Here is a 6,000-nt window from a genome sequence, read left to right on the forward strand (position 1 = left end):
TATTTTTTATGTTGTTGCAGCAGCTGAAAAAACGCTATTTTGGCATTTTTATTTTTATTTTCATTACGCCATTTACCGATAGGATTCATTTGTTTATATTTTGATAGATCAGACTTTTACAAATGCAGTGATGATAATATGTTTATTTTTTAATTCAGCCATCAAATGCAGACTTGCCATATGGCATATTAAGTATGTTAAGGGGTGAAAGAATAATAGTAAAAGCCTCCTTAAAGGTCTAAAACATTTTAAAATAACGAAATAAATATAAAATTGTAAAAATGCAATAAATAAAGTTAATTTTATTAGACAAAAAATGTAGAAACAAATACGTATTGGATATCACTAGCTATAACCCTTAAAATAAAGTTGTGTTGTCTCAGTGAAAAAGAAAAAAGAAAAAGCAATAACAGAGTCAGTTTTTATGCATTCTGACATTATGAATGAATCATACCAATCAAACAATACCATGTATTACCATGTGTATATCTAAATATTGTCTTAAAATATATTACTTATTCCACAGAAAAGGTTTTATCCTCTTAATATATTGCATCATACTATACACCACTCTGTACTTACAATTTTTAATTTTTCCTTTCTACCTAGTTTATTCTTCTCTTTTCCATTAAGTCTATGACATTACAAGATCAAAAACAGACTAGCTGAAACGTTCTACGCTCTATATAGAAACATAAAGCTTTTCCCTGGATGAGTCATAAGTCACTGCAAAAGTCACTTGAAGGGAAAAAGAGCGAAGCTGCTGGGTCTGGAGTTAAAGAGGGGGCTAACTAATGCAGGAAAAATAAATTTCCTGTATCTACATAGAGGGGGGGGGGGGAGAGCAGAATTAACTGGGTAGAAAGTACACAGTGCTATATAATATGACTAGCTATTGGACCCTTTTTATGCCAGGGTGGTGAGCATTTTTATTGGTAGATTTCAGGTGCCATTTTTTAAGACCCTGTGCCTGCGAATTTACATATACAGTGTCTTCAATAAAATGACACGGGATAGCCTTCAGACATAGGGTTCATATGCAGGTTAATAGCATTATTATGCTGCCTGGTGCCTGCATGCAGCCGAATGCAGTGGGGAGAAAAAAATTCAAAATGTTACTCTCCCTGCCAGCATTTGTTTTCAGTCATTAAGGCGGGAGCGGTGCTGGTTCAGTTATTGCTCTGACTATACAGAGCTGAATCACTAACTGCGCCCTCAACCCTGACTGACACTGGCTCTACATTGAGTATAGCTGTTAGTTAGGGTCAGGGCCTTTCGGTATTCTCAGAGCAATGACTGAAAATACTCCGCCCCCAACCCCATGACTGAAACTGAATGCTCTCTCATCCTGGTCCCCTATCATGGAATATGCTCCCCCATCCTGGTCTCCCATCTTAGTGTTTATTCCCCTATCATGGTACTCCATCCTATTTTGTGCCACCCTTCCAATTATATTCTCCCTCACCCTGGAAACTGGTCCCCCATCCTGGAAACTGGTCTCCCATCCTGGTATATGCTCCCTCATCCTGGTCCATCATCCTGGAATATGCTCCCCCATCCTGGTCCCTAATCCTGGAATATACTCCCCCATCCTGGTCCCCCATCTTGGTGTGTGGTCCCATCATGGTATCCCATCCTATTTTGTGCTCCCCAATCCTGTTCTATGCTCCCCCATCCTGGTATATGCTCCCTCATACTGGTTCCCCATATTGGAATCTTGTCCCCCATCCTGGTCCCCTATCCAGGAATATGCTCCCCCATCCTGGTCACCCATCCAGGAATATGCTCCCTTTTCCTTGTCCCCTATCCTGTAATATGCTAACCCAATCTGTTCCCCATCCTGAAATATGCTCCCCCATCCTTGTATATGCCCCCCATCCTGGTTCCCTATCCAGGAGTATGCTCCCCCATTCTGGTATATGCTACCCCCTTCCTGCTTCCCCATCCTGGTTTTTGCTCCTCCATCCTGGTCCCACAATCTGGAATATACTCCCCCATCCTGGTGTATGCTCCCTCATCCTGGTCTATGCCCCCCCCATCCTGGCATATGCTCCCTTATCCTGATATATGCTTTCCCATCCTGGTGTATGCTCCCCCATTCTGGTCATCCATCCTGGAATTTGCTTCCCCATCCCGCTATATGCTACCCCTTCTCTTATAGGCTTTGCCATTGTGTTCCTGTTCCAATTTCTTTTTTCTCTTGAAATCATCTTATTGTTTACAAAGCCTCTCGCATAAGCACTATTGTTTTCAATACATGATCAGATGAAAATCCTATATCACTTATAATCTACCATAACCACATAACAAATCTTTCATCTTTCAGCCTTTAATCAGACTTTTTAAAAAAAATTGTCATTCTGTAGAATACCCATCCTGGTATACGCTCCCCCATCCTGCTCCTCGTTTCAAGTATGTGCTCTCCTATTCTGCAATATGCTCTCCCATTCTCGTATATGCTCTCCCATCCTAGTCTATGCTCCCTCATCCTGGTCTATGCTCCCCCATCCTGGCATCTGCTCCCCCATCATGGCATCTGCTCCCTTATCCTGGTATCTGCTCCCCCATTCTGGTCATCCATCCTGGAATTTGCTTCCCCATCCTGGTATATGCTACCCCCTTCCTGGTCCCCTATCCTATTATGTGCCCTCTCATCCTGGTCTTCCATCCTATTATATGCTCCCCATAATGCATGCGCTGCTGTTGCACCATCCATCCATTGATATATACATAAATACATACAAAACAACCCCAAATAATTTTACTCACTTTCCCCCACTCCTCTGCAGGGCGTCATCTGGGTTATTCAAGTAAAATGGCGCCAGAGTCAGCGCATGCCCCTACCGTGCTATTCAACGCCATTTTGTTAAAGACATTGTGCGCAAATTTGCTTTCAGTAAAATGGCGCTGGAGATCGTGCAGTGTGCAGACGCTGACTCCGCCGCCACATTCCTCCTTCTGCCTTGCCGGAGATTGCGATATGTCTTCATGGCACTGGAGATCACTGTATCAGCGCCTACGCATACCATGATGTCCGATATCACATACCTCCATCCTCATCCTCCTCCCTGCCATCTTTGAATGCTGCATGCATTTTTTTGATCCAGACATGCTGGGCAGTTGCAGTGTATAGAGGCTTCGGACAGAAGGGCACATCCATCGTTATATTATAGATGATTGCAACAGAGGATAAAAACTTTGATCATAGTGCTTCTTTAAATAGACAAGTGTCCTTTAAAGTAACCTACAACTGCGAGGCGGCAAAAACAAAAAAAATTGCTTTGTCTTTCTGCTAATAATGTATGAGTAAAAGCTCAGGAAAGAAACATAATTGTGTATTAGTCTTACATGGGTTTATAAGAACAGATACTGTAAATGGAATGTTCTACAATGTGACACATGCTGCTATTTCCCTACATCTCTTATAGGCTTGGCCATTGTGTTCCTGTTCCAATTTCTTTTATCTCTTGACATCATCTTATTGTTTACAAAGCTTCTCGCATAAGCACTATTGTGTTCAATACATGATCAGATGAAAATCCTATATCACTTATAACCTACCATAACCACATAACAAATCTTTCATCTTTCAGCCTTTAATCAGACTTTTCTTTTATATTGTCATTCTGTACACAATGCAGAATGCAAATGTATCATTCATTCATCTTTTCTTCTTTTAAATACTGAAAATGTAACATTGTAAGTATCTGTGCAGCCTTCTAGTGCAAAATGTTCCAAAATGAAGTGCATTGTAACAATGATTTTGTTAGAATCTGTTTTGTTTTGACCATCCGCCATCTTGTTGTGGTTTTCTGGCTGGTGGTCTTTATCCCCTGGTGCTGGGTTGCCTTAGGTCAGGTGATTGTATCACCCTTTATTACCCAGCACCTGCCTCCCAATCCTTGCTGGACAACAGTGTTAATCCGCTAGAGTTCTGGCTAGGTGCTTTGATAGCTTTCTATGTTGGATTTTATGCAGTTCTGGGACCTCTGCTTCTGCTATCTTTAGTTTCTGTTTTTAGTTGGTTTCTGCAGCCTTCTCTTTGTTTTCTATTAGGAGGTAACCTGTTTTTTATACCCAGTCCTTAGATCTTTCAGGGACCTCCTTCCCCCTATCTATAGGCTGAGGTTAATCTAGGATCATCGGTGGGTCTATTCACAAGGAATGGGTCACACATTCCATCATAGGGTATCAGCATAGTCTCAGTGCAGGGTCAGGTTCCCCCTTCTATCCTAGTTCTGTGTAGCAGTTCCGTAATAGATTTATCATTTGTTTGAAAGATGCATTTTTTTTCTTTTAGGCAAACCTGATGAAGGTACATACTGACTGTACTAGGCAGAATTGGAACATGATTTTCTGTGTCTGAGTGTCACATACTGAATATGTGAATGAGGCTGTAAAGTGTCATGCACATACTGCAGAAACAATCCCCGTTCTGTACATGGGTTTTTCAGTCAAATAAATTGATACAAGACATCTGCCACATGTGAACATACCTTTGCACAATACTGATTGTTATTGGCTGACAGCAGGCATCAATTCATACCGATATCAACTTTAGTATGTTATGTCGGTAAATAGCAGAAATAATTTCTTGCAATTAGAATTTGTGTAAATTTTTTTAGAATTCACTGAACATGGTGAGTTTCAACAATTTTACACATTGCAAAATATTGCATGGGTCAGAATATGTTGGGGCGACCTTCCCCAAAATGTAGCTATCACTTCACATGGTACAGCACAGCCAATTAGGAGGGACTATACTGAAGGTACTTTGATATTACTAAGGCTTAATTTGCATTAAAGAGCTGTCAATGACTTGGATACAATCCTAAGAGACCTCAGAGCATTTTACACATCTTTTAAAAGTAATTGGATTACTTGCAATTGTCACAAATACATTTTTTGGAGAAAAATGTGTGAAAGCTGCCAAATTTGAATTTATAATGATTCACTCATTAACATGTTATTGTATGAATCCACCTATTACTTGATATATGACCTAAGTACAACATGCCATGTAGCGCTGTTGTAAAAAATTGTATTTCTTTAGCGCCAACATATTCTGCAGCACTGTACAATTCAGAGGGTATATCTACAAACAAGAAAAGACGTAAAGCACAGAGTCCAACACATACCAAGAGGAGTGAAAGTCCTGCTCACAAGCTTAAAATCTATGAGAAATAGGGGGACCCAAAAAGTAAAAATAAAGTGCTTACCATGTAAGGTCCAGCCATCAATATAATTAATAGGGGCATTTAAATAATGCTTCATGAATCAGAGACCAGACAGTATTTGCACAAATATCGATACAAAGTGCTACTGAGTGCACGAAAGGAGAAGATGGAATTGTTAGATTAGATAGGTGAAGTGATAGGCCAGTCTTAAGAAATGTGTTTTAAGGCACTCTTGAAACTGTTGACAATGGGAAGTAACCAGATTGTCTGGGTTAGTTCATTCAAGAAAACTGGTGCAGCACAAGAGAAGTCCTGGAGACAGGAGTGGAAGGTTTGGAATATTGAGGATGTTAGTTTTAAGTCATTAGCTGCTTACAGCTCTTTGCCTTGGAGACTGACCACCACAGCTGACTAGGTTGTAAGCACAGGGCTAAAACTGGTTGTGAGTAAATGGTAAAAGCGAGCTCCAGTGATCCTGGCCAGCTTCAAAACAGTGTTTACAAGCTCAATAGAAAAGAGCTTGAAAGAACTGCATATGTTCCACTGTCTAACAGTGGTGGTTGGTCTCCAAGGCAACGAACTGTAAAATAACAAAAAAGTGTTGATATCTCTACGTCTAAAGTTTTTGACAAACAGTAAATATCTTGCATTTACAAGCACTAGCCCATAATAACCAATAGCCACTTCGTGACAGAGCCAATTTTTTACTTAATGACCAAGCCAATTTATACAATTCTGACCACTGCCACTTTATGAAGTTATAGCTCTGGAACGCATCAACCTATCATACTGATTCTGAGACTGCTTTTTCGTGACATATTGT

Source organism: Ranitomeya variabilis, chromosome 1 (genome assembly GCF_051348905.1).
Source record: "Ranitomeya variabilis isolate aRanVar5 chromosome 1, aRanVar5.hap1, whole genome shotgun sequence".
Classification (NCBI taxonomy): Eukaryota; Metazoa; Chordata; class Amphibia; order Anura; family Dendrobatidae; genus Ranitomeya; species Ranitomeya variabilis.